General features: G+C 38.7%; 1 protein-coding gene across 1 annotated transcript in view; it reads right to left on the bottom strand.

The window, feature by feature from the left end:
• The window catches only part of MGARP (mitochondria localized glutamic acid rich protein), a 41,969-nt gene that overhangs the window by 12,659 nt on the left and 10,014 nt on the right, over positions 1-19,296 (bottom strand). The gene's annotated exons all lie outside the window — the stretch shown is intronic.

A 19,296-nucleotide genomic window follows, 5' to 3' on the forward strand; every position in this document is an offset into this window, starting at 1 on the left:
AGAGTTTATGTGTAATCACTTTCTTACTGTATTAGGCATAGACTTGCGTGTTTTATTTTATTTTGTTTGGTAATTAACTTTGTTCTGTCTGTTATTACTTGGAACCACTTAAATCCTACTTTCTGTATTTAATAAAATCACTTTTTACTTATTAATTAACCCAGAGTATAGATTTAATACCTCGGGGGGCGGGGAAACAGCTGTGCATCTCTCTCTATCAGTGTTATAGAGGGCGAACAATTTATGAGTTTATCCTGTATAACCTTTATACAGGGTAAAACAGATTTATTTGGGGTTTAGATCCCATTGGGAGCTGGGCATCTGAGTGTTACAGACAGGAACACTTCTTAAGCTGTTTTCAGTTAAGCCTGCAGCCGTTGGGGGACATGGTTCAGACCTGGGTCTGGGTTTGCAGCAGACAAGTGTGTCTGGCTCAAACCAGGTAGGGTTCTGAAGTTCCAAGCTGGCAGGGAAAATGGACTTAGAGGTAGTCTCAACACATCAGTTGGCAGTCTCAAGGGGGTTTCTGTGATCCAATCCATCACATTGACACCTTAAATGAAAAGGTTCATTATGGAAAATGGGAATGCCAGATTGCTGAAAGCTAAAGTATGTTTAAAGCTCAAGAGCCTTGTGTCTTTTCCCCTCCATCTCCATCCCCTTCCTTATGGGCTCATCCCCAGAATGACAAAATACATGTAACCATTCCAGATTTCCATGACTTATCTCCCTAGTCTCTTACTAAGACTTTTTCTCCCACATGAAACTGTGCAGTTGGGTGTGACAATTTGAGGCTACTTGATCACATTTGTTTCTTAAGAACATCACATTATAGATAAGACTTCAACAAGTTCAAGCAAGACAATAAACATCACTGGCATCTGCTTTGTAATTGCAAGTACTGCATTCCTATAGGCCACTAGAAAATTCACAGTCTCGTGTTGTAAGGTATTTTTATCCGAGCTATAGCACAGTTCACTTGCTTGAGTATATCTGGATAAACTTTTCCAGTAATCCATTTGTGGTAAGATGGCAAGGAGCTAATGTAATACATTTGATACCATTTCTTTTGACAAACAATTGAAACTCTTCAGATGTGAATTGCATTCCATTGTCACAGTCTGTTAAGGAACTCCTGCACATGAAAACAATAGTCTTAACACTTAACCCATCTATGCTGATCTAGTTGAATTCAGACAGAATACTTAGAATCATAGAATCATAGGACTAGAAGGGACGTTGAGAGGTCATCTAGTCTAGTCCCCTGCACTCATGGCAGGACTAAGTATTATCTAGACCATTCCTGATAGGTGTTTATCTAACCTGCTCTTAAAAATCTCCAATGATGGAGATTCCACAACCTCCCTAGGCAATTTATTTCAGTGCTTAACCACCCTGACAGTTAGGAAGTTTTTCCTAATGTCCAACCTAAACCTCCCTTGCTGCAATTTAAGCCCATTGCTTCTTGTCCTATCCTCAGAGGTTAAGAAGAACAATTCTTCTCCCTCCCCCTTGTAACAACTTTTTATGTACTTGAAAACTGTTATCGTGTCCCCTTTCAGTCGTCTCTTTTCCAGACTAAACAAACCCATAGGTCATGTTTTCTAGACCTTTAATCATTTTTGTCTCTCTTCTCTAGACTCTCTCCAGTTGGTCCACATCCTTCCTGAAATGGAGACAATATTCCAGTTGAGGCCTAATCAATGCAGAGTAGAACAGAAGAATTACTTCTTGTGTCTTGCTTACAACACTCCTGCTAATACATCCCAGAATGATGTTAGCTTTTTTTGCAACAGTGTTACACTGTTGACTCATATATAGCTTATGGTCCACTATGACCCCCAGATCCCTTTCCGCAGTACTCCTTCCTAGGCAGTCATTTGCCATTTTGTATGTGTGGAACTGATTGTTCCTTCCTAAGTGGAGTACTTTGCATTTGTCCAGGGGTGGCTCTATGGTTTTTGCCGCCCCAAGCACGGCAGTCAGGCGGCTTTCGGCGGCATGCCTGCGGGAGGTCCGCCGGTGCCGCGCCTTCAGCGTCCCCACCGCCGAATTACCGTGGAAGCCGCAGACCTCCTGCAGGCATGCCGCCGAAGGCAGCCTGACTGCTGCCCTCACAGTGACTGGCAGGCCGCCCCCCACGGCTTGCCGCCCCAGGCACGCGCTTGCTGCGCGGGTGCCTGGAGCCGCCCCTGCATTTGTCCTTATTGAATTTCATCCTATTTACTTCAGACCATTTCTCCAGTTTGTCCAGATCATTTTGAATGACTTTGAATTACTTCAGATCATTTAGAATGGGCATCTATTGCAATCATAGATGTCCCAAAAACTGTCCAGCCTTGGCTATGTGGATTCATTGCCACTGCATAGTGTGCTGTCAAGGCTGATGCCCCACTCTGGCAGTTCGAGTGCAGAAGGTGGAGGCCCACAAGGATTCTAAAAATTAATACTGGCCACTCCAGGCTTGTATTAAACTCCCAAGGTTACAGCTTCTCTCGGACCTTGGATGGGTAGATGCTGCCACCACCCAAATGCAAAACCCCTGGGAACCCAGAAAGGTGCACTTGGGAATTTCTTCCTGTGGGGTACCCTCAAGCCCTTTCACCCACCATCCAGGGAAGAGCTGAGAAAGAAAACAAAGGAAATTAGCTGTTGCCCCCAGCTAATTAAACAACATATGCACAAACCTCTTAGGACACCAAAAATCCAATCCTGTTCTTAAAAAAGGTAAATTTTATTAAAAACAAAACGAAAGAAAATACATCTGGAATTTAGGCTTTGCTAGATTAAAAAAAACCCACTTACAAAAATTAACATCGAGAATAACTTTCTTGAGGTTCAGCTTAAAGGTTACAAGCAAAACAAAAGCATTTGGGGTTAGCACAGAGGAGTCCACAAGCCAATAAGAAATAAACAGAAATAAACCTAATTGCGTCTTTCTAGACATTTTCTGATTTATGAGTAGGTTTTAGGTATGATCTGATGATTTCCATACCTGACAAAAAGCTTTTTACAACATAGTCCCAGCCCTGTCTCTGCTCTGTCCCCTCTCTCTGGAGAACAACAGCAAAACAAAGGGAAGTTTTTCCCAATTTTAAAAAGTTCTAGGCCTCCCATTGGCTCTTTTGGTCAGGTGCCCACTCCTTTCCTTTTACCTGTGGGCTTTTTAACCCTTTACAGGTAAAGCAAGTAGAGAACAGCTAATAAGAGGGATTTTATAGCTAACTGGTTGGCTGGGTGTCCATAAAAGGGAGTCCCCCCCCCCGCATTTATCACAGGTGCAAAGGAGCACGTTTAGGCATGTACTGAAAATCTCATCAGTGTTTTCACCATTTCCTCTATTTGTGTATCAGTCCCTGGCCACCACACAAAACTCCTGCCCAGGACTTTCATTTTAACAATTCCCAAATGGCTTTCATGTAACTCTTGGAATACATATGACCTGAGATTCATAGAAGTAACCATGCTGGTGCCACAACTTAGGGAACCGTGATATACACTTTACTGTTCTTTTTAAGAAAAGAAAGCTGGGAAGAGTTGTTTGTAGGCATAAGTCCATTCATTCATTATAATGTCATATATTTCAGCTAGCAGTGGATCATTTTTTGTTTCATGTTGCACCATGGCCTTTGTGACTGCCCAGGATTCAGTTTGTTCCATAGAAGTCATATCTGGTTCCACTTCAGTATCCTTGCCTGCTATTGCCAATGGTAGCCGTGACAAGCAATCTGCATTAGTTCTTTGAACTCAGTATTGTAACAGTGAGTGCCCAATGTATCGCCTAGCTCTGTAACTCTGCTGCAGCCATTGCCAGTACTCCTTTCTTTGGGTTAAAAATTTAAAGCAGCAGTTACGCTCTGTCTGTACCCAGAGTAAAATGTTTCCCATACAGATATTGGTAAAATTTTGTAACTCCCCAGACAAAACTCAGAGCTTCTCTGTCAAGTTCAGTATAGTTACATTTGACAGAGATTAGAGATCTAGAAGCAAAGACAGTAGGCCTTTCTGTACAACCTTCCATCACATGAAACTATTGCTCTTATTCCATGTTGGGAACTGTACCAAGCTAACGTTTTATGCAAAGATGCGTTGTGGTATGTAAAACCCTTTCAGATGCTAATAGCTTATTGGCTTCATCAAAAGCCTTGGTTCAGCATAGACCAATGCCATTTCTGTCCATTGTGTAACAGTTCATTCAGAGAATGTAATGCTGTAGTAATAGGTAATCATTCACAGGAAGGAACGTAATCATGACATGTTTTGTAGTTGTAGTGCCCAGATGAGTGCCTTCAGCTTTATCTTGCAATTCATGCAAACCATCTTTGTCAATGGTACAGCCACAATATGTAACAATCTTTGAAAAATTCACATTTTTCCTTATTTGCTTTAAGGCCACACTCAGCCTTGCAAGTGGAGATTCTCAAGGTGTTCATCACTAGCTTCTGTGAGCAATATATCATCCAAATTAACACCGAATGCCAGGAATACCCTGTAGTACCTGGTCCCTGGGTCACTGCCAAATAGTGGGTTTGGATGCAAGCCACATGCTAGCCTGTTATATTGAAATAAGCCCTTTCGCGTGGTAATCACGAGGTTGTACTTACCACTGTGTTCAATCTCCATTTGTAGATAGCGTTGGGCTAGGTTGATATTGGAGAAATGCTTTCCACCAGCTAATGTGGCAAATATAGCTTCTATTTGCGATAAAGGATATTGATCCTCATGCAACACTGGGTTAGTGGTAACCTTGAAATCACTACCAGTAGGGACAGCCACATTCTTTTTCATTACTGGTACTATAGTGATGTTCTTTTCTCTCCAGTCAACCTTGGAAATAGTTCCAGAGTCTTGTAAATGCTGATGCTCTGTCTCTACTTTTGGCTATATAGCAAAAGTACTGGACAAGCTTGGTGAGATTTAGGAATTGCTCCTTCTTCAAGCACAAATGTTTGCTTTCATACATTTTAGGGTTCTGATACCACCCTGAAAGACATCAGCTCCCTTGTCCAAAAGTTCATCTAAATTTTTGTTTTGGGCTGGAGTTTATAAAGTTAGGTTTGGTTTTGTTAAGCCTGCAGACAATGCAGGTGTTTCTAGACCAGCTGAATCTCTCTCAGCCATTCTCCATCAATAATACATAGGGTGACCAGACAGCAAGTGTGAAAAATCGGGACAGGGGTGGGAGGTAATAGGGGCCTATATAAGACAAAACCCCAAATATCAGGACTGTCCCTATAAAATCGGGACATCTGGTCACCCTAATAATACAGCAGCCCTTCACTTCACAACATAAAGGTTTAGCACATACTTTTTATAGTAAAAGGTTACTTTTACTGTAATAACACCCAGGGAAGCAAGGATTTCCCCTGTATATGTTTTTAGTATCAGTGAGATTTTCTGCAACTTTACCTCTCAGTAGCCTGTGATAATCCTACAGGAACTGCAGATCCTGTGTTAAGGTTTAAAATGGAGCTGATTCGTTCCACTTGTAATGAAATCCAAATGACACTTCATTTGTCTTAACAGTTGTAGAGCTGCTGTAACATTCTCTGTGGACTCTATATCAGTGGTTCTCTAACTTTTGTACTGGTGACCTCTTTCACACAGCAAGCCTCTGAGTGTGACCCCCCCTTATAAATTAAAAATACTTTTTTTATATACTTACCACCATTATAAATGCTGGAGGAAAAGCCTGGTTTGGGGTGGAAGCTGACAGCTCGCGACCCCTCATATAATAACCTTGTGACCCCCCTGAGAGGTCCCGACCCCCAGTTTGAGAACCCCTGCTCTATATTGTCATCTGCCAGCTGATGACTTTGAAATCCTCTGATATTGCCCTTGTGGGGAGGTGATTATGCTTTTCCCCCAACCTGCACATTTTCTGCCTGCACCCCAATTTCTTCCAGTTTCTACAGCTTGTGTCCTTAAACTAACAGTCATTTGCAGACTGTTTCCCACAGTGAAAGAATACAGGCTTTGAGCATTTTCTGTGTTGTGCTTTCTATGTGACCCTCAGTTTATTTGTTGCCCATATCACATGATGCTGTTACAGCTCCATGACATCTTTGATAGCTGTCTTCAGCAATTTCTAGCATGTTTTAGAGTCAAATTAGCCTTGGTCAACTAGTGTTTTTGGATTTCTTCATTTTGAACATCACATACAGTACTAACAGCTCCCTTAATTCATTATTTACAGTCTTTCCAAACTGACAGTGCTTTGTTAGTTTCCTTAATCCAGCCTCAGATTCAGAAATTGTTTCATTTTCTTCTTGAATCAGTTTATAAAAGCAGAAACACTCTGCAATCACCAGTGGCTTTGGGGTTGGGTGATTTGATGGAGTTTCCACAATCTCAGCAAATGTTTTGTCCTTGAGTTTAACAGGACCTGTTAGCTTACACAGTAGATCGTAAAATTTTAGCCCTCCATTACACTCCATAGAATTGCCACCTGTTTTCCCATCAGGTATTTCATTAGCTATCAGTATAGTTGGGCCAGTCCTCCACTGAGCTATCAAAGAAATCTGTTTCCCCCAAACAGCCAGATATTTCAATTGTTCTCAGAGTGAGCAATTAACTCATAGTCCCAGCAGCTGCAGTTTCCATCTCAGTTTCATTACTTATTAGGCCCCTGTAGTCACACTTTGTTTCACTGTATTCCTGGACTAGGAGCTTGTCCTCATCCCCAATTGACTTGTGTGCTTTAAAGAACAGAATGTAATCTGAAGGAACCACAGGGCTCAGTGGGGTCCAAGTATCTGTTTACTAACGACAAACAAGGCCTACCTACTTCTACACGCGGCTGCTCAGTCTGGCAGGGTTCCAGTGGCTTTTAAAACACACAAGTTAGAGTGCTCAAACTTTTTTAAGGGATATCTACTCTGTTTCTCTACAGTATTTCACAATTTAACTAAACTCCTAAACTAAGCTAGTTGCTTACATATCACACTGCTGACATCTAATGAAGATATTTTCTATACCTTTTAAAGGCAATTATAGGCACTGTTGACTAAGACAGACACAATTTTTTTGTTGTAGTATTGTCCATGCTGACTAATTTCTGTCCTGTTCTTGGTATAATAGGACAACTATTTTGGGAAGAAGTATGTCCTTCCAAGCTAATTTTATAAACCTATGATTGCAAACATAAAACGTGACTGAACAAGTGCCATCAGTGCCCTGGGACTGCTGTCAAAGCAGAGGATATCAAACTATTTCTGTTATAAAAACAAAATTCTGTATGTAGTTATGTGGTGGAGAGGAAATTGCTTATGAGAACAAAAGGAAATGGCAGATTATGACTGAATGCTTAGGAGAAGGGAATTGCGATGCTCCCAATAGCTTATTTCCAATGGACTGAAGATGGTATGAATCTAAAGCCTGCTTCCACCCTGAGAGGTGGGTTTATAAAAATGCCCCTTCTTTCTCAATTGAAGATCTACTCCCTGGATATATTAAGAATCACATCTGCTGAATTTAAAGACATTTTTACTCCTAGAAGCATTGAGCACCAGCACAGTTAAAACTGTGACAGAACAGGCTGCTCTACTCTTATGTAGCACCAATAGAATTAATGTTTCAATCAGCCATAACTGCAGTCCTATTGAAAGCAATGGGACTCAGGCCATGATCTCAACAGAATGGCGGTAGAGGTGTAACTGAGGGCCTAATTTGACCTGCAGAACCTTTATTACTGGTGATGACATGTGAGAAAGAAAGAACCCAGACTACCTCAAGGTTGAGTTTCGAGGGCTAGCAGTTTGGAAATAGATTCATTTACTCAATTTATTAGTACAATATGAGATATGGAAATTATTGTCAGCTCTCATATATCAACAACATCCTTACAGCCATGCTTCAGGTTACAGACATACTTTAAACTGGCAAAGATTTCATTCCTGAGTAACCTGTATCATTTTACCAATGGGAACATGAGGCAGAGAGGCGAATTGACTTGCTTAAGGTCACACACGAACAGGATTGTGAAAAATCCTCTCTCTCAGGTTTTTCCCACTTTTCCCTTCAGTTTTTTAACTTGTCCCTCTGAAGTACTTACGTGAATTGTAATATTCTTGAAAGTTTTTCTGACATTAGAAACAGGCTGGAATTTCTATCCAAGAATGAAAACTTTATTCTACAGGGTTAAAAATAGGAAGTGGTGAGGACAGCAAGGGACTTTTACCTACTGCAAAACAGTGAGTTATAGAATTGTCTATTAAGTAACTGGGAAGGGGGATGGATACAGCGAAGGCCACGGCAAGCATGTGGAACAAACTCTCAATGATGTTGTTGGAAGTGGGTGGATTTGGGAACTGTTAGAGACATTACCTTAATTTAAAAAGAAAAAAAAAGGTGATACTTTGTCTTATGGAATTAATAATGGATTCCTTTCCTTCTTAGCATTTAAAATGGTAGATGGTAGCAGGGGAGGTTGTGTCACAATTAGTTGCATCAAAATGATGGAAAATTATAGAAGTAAAAATAGGACTATTGAATTCAGAATTGTCATATTGTAAAAAGTACTCAGCATTTAACAGTTCTGCCAGCTCAGTAACAGTTCAGCATGTTTATAGCACATTGGGATTGGTTTGGTTGAAACTTGGTAATAGTTTAGATGCTGAAAAAAGCAAACAAGTTGGTAAAAGTATTGCTTTCTAGGGCCAGATACAAAAGAGCAGTAGGCCTAACTATCTAACTTAACTCGATTATTGTGTTCTTGTATCTTACTTACAGGAGTGTGAGCTTTTCAATTTGGCCTGTTGTAATGTTTGAGGAATAAATATATTCACAAAATGAATATTATGTATTTTCTTCTCCCACCCCCCCTTAAAACTTGTGGTTTATTCACACATTTTCCCCCTCTGAGAGAAGAGAGGGAGATTTTTTTGCAGATTGAGGGAAGTCACAAACAGCCAGAAGTAGAAGACTGCAAATAATTCAGAAATAGAACTCATATACTTCAGTTATGCCGACCTGTACCTGAATCACAAGTTCTTCCTGCTACTACTTGTAAATTCTTCCTAAATTTTCTTCGTGCTTAATAGGGGAAGCAAGGTTTAACTGTTAAACTCAAAAAGTGATGTTAAGCTAGAAATAAACCAGGGACACAGAGCGGGAAAGGAATCTTTTCAAAAGTAAGAATTTACACTGCTTAGGTATATAAAGCAATATTTAAAAAGCAAAGGAAACTCTATGAAAGAGACTGACTACTTCATTCAGAACCACATCTTCCATTTAATCAGTTAATTTTTCAGCCAAGAGAAGTCTGCTCTTTCTAATGCAAAATGTCATGTTCAAATAGTTCTTCAAAGAGTCTTTGCAGAACTTATGAAGCTAAAATAATACAGGTTGGCCAGCATAATACAACTGGAATCTGCCTGGAGCTATGCATGTGAACAAGAGCAGGAGTGCAATGCAATGTCTTTCATGATTTAATCTACCTGCAGTGTATCCAGTGCATGCTGCATAGAGCAATGCAAAAGAAAAATATTCTCTCATAATAAACACTCATGAAAAGAACAGAAGAAAATATTTTGTTAACAATTGTTGAACTTTGTAGCTAAAAACATCACATTCTAGTGCAACATAGAAAACAATCTATCAGTCTAATCTCAGGCCTGAAATATGAGTTTGCTGAATATATTAAAGGGGCAAAGCCTCAGAGTAGTCTCTATTTATGAATGAAAGCTTCATATAAATTTAGTATAAATAAAATTTACTGCACAGCTCATTAAAAAAGGAAAAGTTTTCCCACCCTATCCATTAAAAAAAAAAATTAAGAAAACTTTAGTGCACCCTTTGAATTGTAAAGGCCTGCAAATATTATGGTAATCAACTTTTTTGGAATACACTTTTGTTCTTTTTTTAAAGGGTAAAGTCATGTCTACACTATGGGTGCTACAGCAAGATAGTCACGCTGCTTTAACCCCATAGTGTAGATGCAGACTCCAGCGACAGAAGGGGTTTTTCCCATCTCTGTAGGAACTCCACTTCCCCGTGTGATGATAACTAGGTTGACGAAAGCATTCTTCTAGTGACCTAGCTGCATCTACACTGGAGTAATTATTTTCAGAGTATCCTACTATTCTTGCCAAAAATATGCCAGATGTAGTTTAGGTAGAGGGATCCCAAAAAAAAATCCTAGCTCCAAACACCTCCCAGTGCTGGATACAGTTGAAACTTGGAGTCTCCTCCTTTTGGCACCACACTAATTTCATAACTCATCCTGAACACAATGCTCAATTAATGTCCAAGGGGTTCTGAGGAAATGAAACCAGAATGGAGAAGACTTGGGATTCCTAACCGTTTGTGCCCCTATGTTATAGGTTTTACCCTCACTCTGGACTTTAGAGTACAGATATGGGGACCTGCATGTGAACCCCTAAACTGAATTACCAGCTTAGATCTGGTTTTGCTGCCACCACTCCCAAGTACTAACTCCCTTCCCTGGGTAGCCTTGAGAGACTTTTTTACCAATTTTCTGGTGAACACCGATCCAAACCCTTGGATCTTAACAAAAGGAGAATTTAACCATTCCCCCTCCTTTCCCCCACCAATTCCTGGTGAGTCCAGATCCAATTCCCTTGGATCCTAACACAAGGAAAAATTAATTAGGTTCTTAAAAATAAGACTTTTAATTAAAGAAAAGAAAGGTAAAAGAAAACCCTCTGGGTGATAGCATACAAGCTGATTTTCAGACAACAGATTTAAAACACAGATGATGTTCCCCGGGCAAAAACTTAGTTACACAAAAATTACCCAATTTGATTATTCCCTAATGCCCAAGATAAGTTACAAAGAAAATAAACATAAACCTATTTATTCCCTTCACTAATACTCACTACTTGATAAGAGGCTGATTTTTGGAGCTATCCCACTCCGGTTAAAACTGAAAACTGACTTAGACAAAGGGAGCTTCCCTCCTTCCTTTTGAAACATTTTGTTCCCCCATTGGTTTCTTTGGTCAGGTGTCAGCTAGGCTAGGTGAACTTCTTAACCCTTTACAGGTAAAAGAGGCATTAACCCTTAACTATTTGTTTATGACACCCTATAACTGAGAAGGCCAGCCTTTTCTTTTATAATTCATCCATAAACCCTCCGAACAGAAACTTGAGAAAAGGCTCCACCCCAGAGACAAATATCTCTGGATCGTAACTCCAACAGTTTAGAAGTACATTTAAAAATAACAAGCAAGGAGTTTGTATTTCTAAAAGTTTGCATTTCTAAATCCCTGTGTAACAATTAAATTGGTTTTCCAAGCAAACATCCTGCATGTTATTCGTCCCTAAGGCAGGTCATTAGCTCCTACACACATACACAGCCCTCATTAATTCACATGAATGACTAGAAGACCCATGGCAAACTGATGAATTTTGTGAGTTAGCAAGTGAGCAATTAAAAACCCAAGGATACAGCATTGTAAGAGATACTTTATTAATTTGACAAGTGTAGTTTAATGTTATTGGTGAAAAATCATATTATGATCACAAATTTAGTAAAAGTAGGAAGTGTTTTCATTGTTAGGAATTCAGGTTTGTTATGTTTTATAGAAATATGAGAGCCAACTCACATCTTAGCTATTCTTGTTTTAATAAAATGTTTTCCACAGTGGTCTATTCTGATCAATTACTGACAACTTAATATCTAAAAATATTAACTAAAATTCACGTTGCACTAACAATCAAGTTAATGTTGCATAGTGTACATATGAAAATGGTCAGTAAGAAATAATAGGATTTATGAAATCTTTCAAAAGTTTTTATACCATATTTCCCCTACCACCAAGACACATTTATTTTCTATAGTATCAGTCAGACTCAAGATATACAAATGAATCCACTGAATTATACTAATGTGGTGACTGTTTCCAAAGGAGAAACCAATGTGCACTTGTTACAGTAGCTCCCATGCAGTTTTGAAAATAACATTTACTGCAAGGAGAAATGTTGGCCCCAAGTATGTTCCCCCAATTATTTAGAAGAAATATCATGGGATTTTAACTTGCATTTGAACAGCCACTAGAAATGAGCAGAAAAGAACGGGTTTTAACATTGTCCAAAGAGTAGCATCACTAATATTCCCCAAACACTACCTTGAGGACTAATAACTTGCAGTGCAATATAGTCCCTAGATGTAGCCCATGTACTGTTCAGTGTAAGGTAGACATTAGCAGAGTTTAGGTTCATCCAGGATAAAACTGTTTTCTATTCTTTAAAATAGGACAGTTATCCCAGGCTCAGTCTTGGAAGGAGGGTCTATATCTTTTATAATTTCGTTAACCTAGATAACGTAACTGCAGATGATCATTTGGGGGGAGGGATAGCTCAATGGTTTGAGCATTGGCCTGCTAAACCCAGGATTGTGAGTTCAATCCTTGAGGGGGCCACTTGGGGATCTGGGGCAAAATCAGTACTTGGTCCTGCTAGTGAAGGCAGGGGGCTGGACTCGATGACCTTTCAAGGTCCCTTCCAGTTCTAGAAGATGGGATATCTCTATTTAATTTATTTTATCATTAATTATAAGCCATTTGTCTCAGTATGATTCATGGCTATGAGTTTCACATGTTAAATCATTTTGTAAAGCTATTTCATGTACATTAAATTATTGTCTTTTAATTTCACTGCCTGTCCCCTTGTTATAAGAAAAGATAAATAGAAGCACCCAAACAACCATCTCTATACAAGTCATGATTTTATACCACTATCATGGTACTGCCTATTGTCTTTTCTTTAAACCAGAAAGTTTTTGCCTTTTTAATCTTTCCTCACATATGGTTTTCCCCATACATCTAATATTTTTATTGCTTCTCTCTGACCCTTCTCACTTTCGATTATATCATCCTTTTCTGAATCTGTTCAGTTCTGGGCCACCATTCACCCAACTTATAACTTCAGATTCTAACAAGCTCTCTGTTTAAAAAAGCTTTCCCTAGAGTCCTCCCCCAAGGATTTGGAACTTGGTTATACTACAAGCACTATTACTCAGTGGCTCAACTACAAGGGAAAGGGAGAGAAAAGGAATAGGTAAGCGGTGGTCAGTGTATTGCAGTAACACAGATGAAGTATGAAGGTGGCAAGACACGAGAGGGGGCACCTGAAAAAGAAATAGCTTAAAAACAGAAAAGTGCCCTGAAGAGGTGAATATTTGGTCGTCTTTTTCTTTATTATTTGTGTTACAGTAACACCTAGAGGCCTCAACTGAGATCTTGGTGCGACTGTACAAATAGTAAATGCCAGCCCCTGTCCTGAAGAGCTCATAATCTGCCTAGACAAGACCTTTGGTGGGAGGAAAGAGAGAGGCACAGAGAGGGGAAGTAACTCGCCCAAGGTCAGACAGCAGGAATTGACCCTAGGTCTCCTGAGTCCCAGTCCAGAGCCCTTTCTGCCTCTCACCATAACATCCAATGTGGAAGAGATCCCAAAGGGCAGGCAAGTGGGTTTTCCCCCAGGTAACACTCACCTGATTAGGAAGACACATCATCATTCTATTGAGTAGACTGAGGTGGTTTTTTTAATTGCTATAAAAGCCATCAATAGTTTCATCAACTAGCATTCTTCAAGCAGTTCTCAAATGCCAGTTTATCCTTCTCCCATTATTAGGGTCGACATTAAAACAAAGGTGGACATGCACACGGGGTTGACATCACACCAGACAAAAGGATAACATTGTACTCAGATAGGTTTTTTGGGCCATTGTGTAAAGAGATTTTGCTGAACCTTATTACAAAAAGCAGTGACCCTCCTGCCTAGTGCAGTCTAGCTCCGTTGCTTTGAATGGAATCAGTACAGAAACATTTAACATGGAAAACACTGGCACATTCACACACTAATCCTCTCCAAACCCATTTTACTCACCCTCCCTAAACCTCTTCATGCCAGGACAGTACTTGAAACACCAAACTGACAAGAGAGTCTGTACACAAAGGTTTGCAAGATTGAAAATTAAATCACTTTCTCTGTCTAATTCAGTGGCTCTCAACTTTTCCAGACTACTGTACCCCTTTCAGGAGTCTGATTTGTCTTGCCTAACCCCAAGTTTCACCTCACTTAAAAACTACTTGCTTACAAAATCAGACAAACATACAAAAGTGTCACGGCACACTGTTACTGACAAATTGCTTACTTTCTTGTTTTTACCATATATAAATCAATTGGAATATAAATATTGTACTTACATTTCAGTGTACAGTATATAGAGCAGTATAAACAAGCCATTGTATGCCATTTTAGTTTGTACTGCCTTCCCTAGTGCTTTTTATATAGCCTGTTGTAAAACTAGGCAAATATCTAGATGAGTTAATGTACCCCCGGAATATCTCTGTGTACCCCATGGGGTACACGTGCCTCTGGTTGAGAACCACTGGCCTAATTTACTGCTTTTGAACTCATAAATTTTGCAAAAAGCCTGTTCCAGGGGAAATGGTTTTGCTGCTGCAGTCATTAGCTCTACAATTCCTCAATAGCACAAAGCACATAGACAGCAAGAAAGAAGTGTATAAACAAGATGTGTTGCACAATATTTCAGTAAGTTATAATTAAACTGTACTCAAATTGGAAGGAAACATAAGAGGGATGTACCTACTTCATTTATACTTTCATAAATATTTTGCGTGCTGTACAAATAATTATGATAAGCAATTCTTAGAATTTTTCCTCCTATTTTCAGTCAATGAAAGTAAGAGGGAGTATAGTATAACTACCTATAAGCCTCCCCAACCCAGTTCAAGCACTTTGAAATATGCCAAAGCCTACAACCCATACGATATTTAAAACTCTTAGGGTAGTCACCTTTCAAGAAGAACATAAGACTGCTCAATCTTAACAGGTAAATTCAGATTAAAACATTTAGCTTTTGTAGTTTACCTTTGCCATTTTTGCCAATTTTTAGAAGTATGCTCTCAAGCATTTCCTACCCCATAGCCCATAGTTAATCTTGTCCTCCCACTTGATCCCAGATTGAGAGCTGTCCTAACAATACTTAGTTACAGATATCACAATCATTTCTATGGTAACAAATTGAGAAGCCTGAAACACAGGATTACAATTCCGTGCAAGATCAGGAAGTCAGGTTAAGAGCTCTTACGTAGGTCTGCAACAGCAGCCAAGAACAAAGTATAAGAAAAAATACTTTTTATTCATCAACTTTTTGCAGTTTTGTTTCACAGTGAAAGTACTCAAGTGTATATTTTTAGTTAGCTACTTATCCTAAAGCCCAGCACACTGTTTATGTGGTTTTCAGTTTATGTTTATTTTCAATCTATTTAAGAATCAGGATTTTGATTAAAAAAATAAAGTTTAGAGATCCACTGATGAAGAGTGCTAGATAATTTTTCTTTATACCATCACATTAAATATATGGAAGAGCTTTTTACTATCTGTCAATAAAAGTGGTGCTAAACGGGTATGCCTACAAGCAGCTGTGCCGACATTAATTATCTGACTCTGAATCTACAGATAAATGATGGGAAGGAAGTAGGTATGTCGAAGCCTAAAATACATAGTAACTAATGTCTGTTCTGAGTTAACAAAACATGTTTCTGCTCCTGTGCTATTAATACCAGAGTGGAAGTAAATATTTATTGCATAAAAGCAGTCCAAATGCTCTCATAAATAATGAGACTCTTAGTACAAATGGAGTCCTATCAGTTCATGCATTGTTTAATATCTATACCCCAGGACTAATGGACCTTATTTAATGGCCTCTGAACACCTAATGCATGAACTGTAATATAGACTGATACTAACAAGTTTCACACAACAATATGGCACTTTGATCGCTCACCTTCTATGATCAGCCATTACTATGCAGAAAACTGGAGTTCAGAGTAACCTTCAGTCTCAGAAGAGTAACAAGGAGGCAGCGATCGTGGCATCTTTAAAACGTTAGGCCCAGACCCCAAAAGATTCCTCTTGACTTCAGTGGAACTAAGGCCCCCATCCTGCTCTCATTGATTTAAATGAAACAGAATCAGCTCTTCATTGTGACCAGAACTGTTTGCAGGGCTGGGCCAGAGAAAGCAACACTTGGCAATGTGAAATTAGAAGCAATATATTTCAAAGAGTTATCTTGTTAAATATACAGACTGGCTGTCCAATCTCCATGTATCACAGGTACCAGTGAAGGGTTACGTTGGGGGTGTGGAAAGAATTCTGACTAGTAACTAGCTTTGATTTACTTGGTAAAATAGTAATTATCATAATCAGTTGAATCTAGCCCCTTAAATATCCCTTTTTACACCCTGGAATAAAAGATGGATGTTCACCAGCTGGATTCTTTATATTTCCAATTATATGGCCGAAGAACTTGATTTATCCCATGGTAAGTAGTGAAAGTTTGTTTGTATTTAACCTCCTAGAAAAAATACTTGCAACACTATGCAGGAGGCATGTCGAGCTACCAAACACAAGCTTTGAAAAGGGTACTTCTTACAAATAATTTTTACAAATGCAAGTATTTTAGTAAGTCTGCCTTTTCATTATCAGTAGAAGACACCTAAACATCTGAAAGGAAAATATTGCTATATCTGACTCAGCAAAAGCTTGTCAAGATCTAAGTTGTTTGTTTTTAAATAAAGAGGCTACATTAAACACTGCAGAGGATGGTGTTACCAGAACTTGTTTCATAAAGCAAAAGAAAAATTAATGTTAAAAAATGCAAACTGTTTATGGAAGGTAAGTTGCTTGAAAAATAACGTCATTATCCAGTCCTTGATCAGAGATCTGTTTGAAATTGACAGCTGTTAACATGAGTTAGAATACCTTCTCCTTGTATCATTTCAAATAAGGAATTAGTGCTTTCTGTATTTTCTGCCAGGAAAGAGGGAATTGCAGTTTTCATACAATTTCAAGTTATGTACTCAAAGAAGAAACTAATATTTAACCACTGAATATGCTTGTGATCCAGTATATAGTTCAGCTATATTGGCTGAGACTCTACATAGTGACCAGTGGAGTTTGGCATTATCTAACAGTATGCAGGTAAAACTGGTCTCTAGAGGTGCATTCAGTGCCAAATTATAATAAAGGTAAAGATCATAATGTATCAGATTCAAGAGGGGACAGGCAGTTGCTACACTGGACAAGATATACCCTTCTATGAGAACATGACACTATTCATGGGGAGTGTAAGTACATGGTGGTGAGCTAAACCTTCTGCTATGTAATATTCTGTAATTAGAGTTTAGCAGAGAGCTGGCTGAAAATGGTGAAAGGCTTTTTGTTGTTGTTTCTTTGTTTGATTGGTTCATGCAATTTCACACCCCAAGTTCTGAAAACTTTGCAAAAACATTACATTTTTTCAAAATTAAACAAAATCTCAGAGTCCCTCTTAATCAAACATTTGGAAGGCAGGGTTGTCATTGGTACTGTTCCGCTTTAGACTCTTGAAAAAGATAGGGCTGCAAGTCAAGAATACTATCAACTTCTGATCAATTTCAATAATAATTTGCACTTACATAGTACTTAAACATTTAAGTAGGTCTCATAACACATCATGAGGAACCCAAAATTACTATGTCCACAATTAGACCATCAAATTCCAATCTCACGCCACATTCACTAGAGAACAGTGCCTCCCAGATAAGTACCTGGATCTTAGCTTCCACATCTATAGTACAGTGGCAATTACACAGGATTTAAGATGTCTACAGCTATACATAGGTAGGTAAAACAGGAAAATGTATGAACTGCATCCAGATAAAGGAAACAGCAGAAGAGTCTTAAGAGAAGTTCTGTAATTTTTCTGCAACAGGACAGGGCATTGGCTAAAAGGGAGAAAAAAGTTATACAACTTCTAAGAAGAGCTGTGCAAATATTTTGCTGATCCCTGTGCATCTGGAGCTCTAATCTGCCTGCATTATTACAGGTCGGACTGTATTTCCCATGGAATTAGAATAGCTGTCTGCTAGGATTGTATAGCAATGGAGATTTTGAAAGATTCTCTGCTATTCTTTAATTCTGCTTTATAATTTCCTTAACTTGCTACTTCATATGCAGAATGTAAAAATCATTGCAGACATATTCATCAGATGAGAAAAAAAACTTAAAGACAAGCCACCAGTGACACAGGTAATATCTAACAGTACACAATTATTTTGAGAGCTTGACTACCCCACTGAATTGAATATGAATGAGTAATAGAAGACTGCTTTTTTGTTTTAAACTACATTTATTACTCTATACATATACTTCATAACTGATTGCTTTGCAAACAGTTGTCTGTAGAAACTCTTTTTAAACATGAAAGAAAAATCCAAGCAGATCCAGAGATTGTATAGAAGTCTGCAATTTGAAATCCTGTGCAAAATGTACCTCCCTGGTTTATTTAGTAATAGGCAGTTGACACACAAATTCAGCATTGTTTGCCAGTAAAAAATGCTCTATGAGCCAAAGTGGGTAAGCAGATGCAACTTACGAGGTCAAATGAAGTTGTCTGCTTATAGCAAGGCTGAAGGTAGCTCTGGTGTTATACTAGTCACTTCAGTATTGTGAATGCAAGACTTAGCCAATACACCTAATTTATGGAGGGTTTTTCATAGTCATTACTAAAAGTCCATTTCAAATCACCACAACTGACAATTGACAACATGGCAGTCATTTTTAAAAAAACCTCTAAAATCTGCTTTAATGTATTCCATTAGGCTGATGCTAGCTCGTTTGGCTGAAGAGGTATCATGCATACTCACAGTACAAGGTAAGTTCCAGGATCAGTACATTAATACTCACGTCTCCTATCCACCCAAGAAATTCCTAGACTACATTCAAATCATATTGAAAGCTGTATCGATGTATTTTTCTTCCACGTTACATTCACACTAAAGACTTTAAAAAAAAATTCTTCCCTTCGAGACAGGAACTGAGACACTGCACAGCAGATCAAGTGCATATGTCTGTTTTTTCCAAAAGACCTTGGATTTAAGTGGATGTTACTTTCCTATCCACCATGAAATCATGATTCCTTTATGTCTCCCTACTGATATTAGCTGTTCCTTTCTGGAAGAACAGGATGAATGGATGCTCTATATTTCCAGCCCAGTCACAAGATTTATGTTGCTAAAATCAATTTAGATTATTTGTGTAGTCTTTAAATAAAGTCTCATTTTTAAAAAATTGCATTTCAACAATGTACTTGTAGGTTTGCTTTTATACTGCTTTTATGATAAAGAAAAAAAACATGTTAAGTGAAAAACTACTATGTCCCAAACAGGGAAAAGCTTCAGAAGACTTGAGACATAACTAGACAAACAGCCTCCAACAAACCCTTTTTTGCCATCTGCAGCAAAGCCGTATTAAATACCTAATT

Source organism: Terrapene carolina, unplaced genomic scaffold (assembly GCF_002925995.2).
Source record: "Terrapene carolina triunguis isolate 2854851 unplaced genomic scaffold, T_m_triunguis-2.0 Scaffold66, whole genome shotgun sequence".
Lineage (NCBI taxonomy): Eukaryota > Metazoa > Chordata > Testudines > Emydidae > Terrapene > Terrapene triunguis.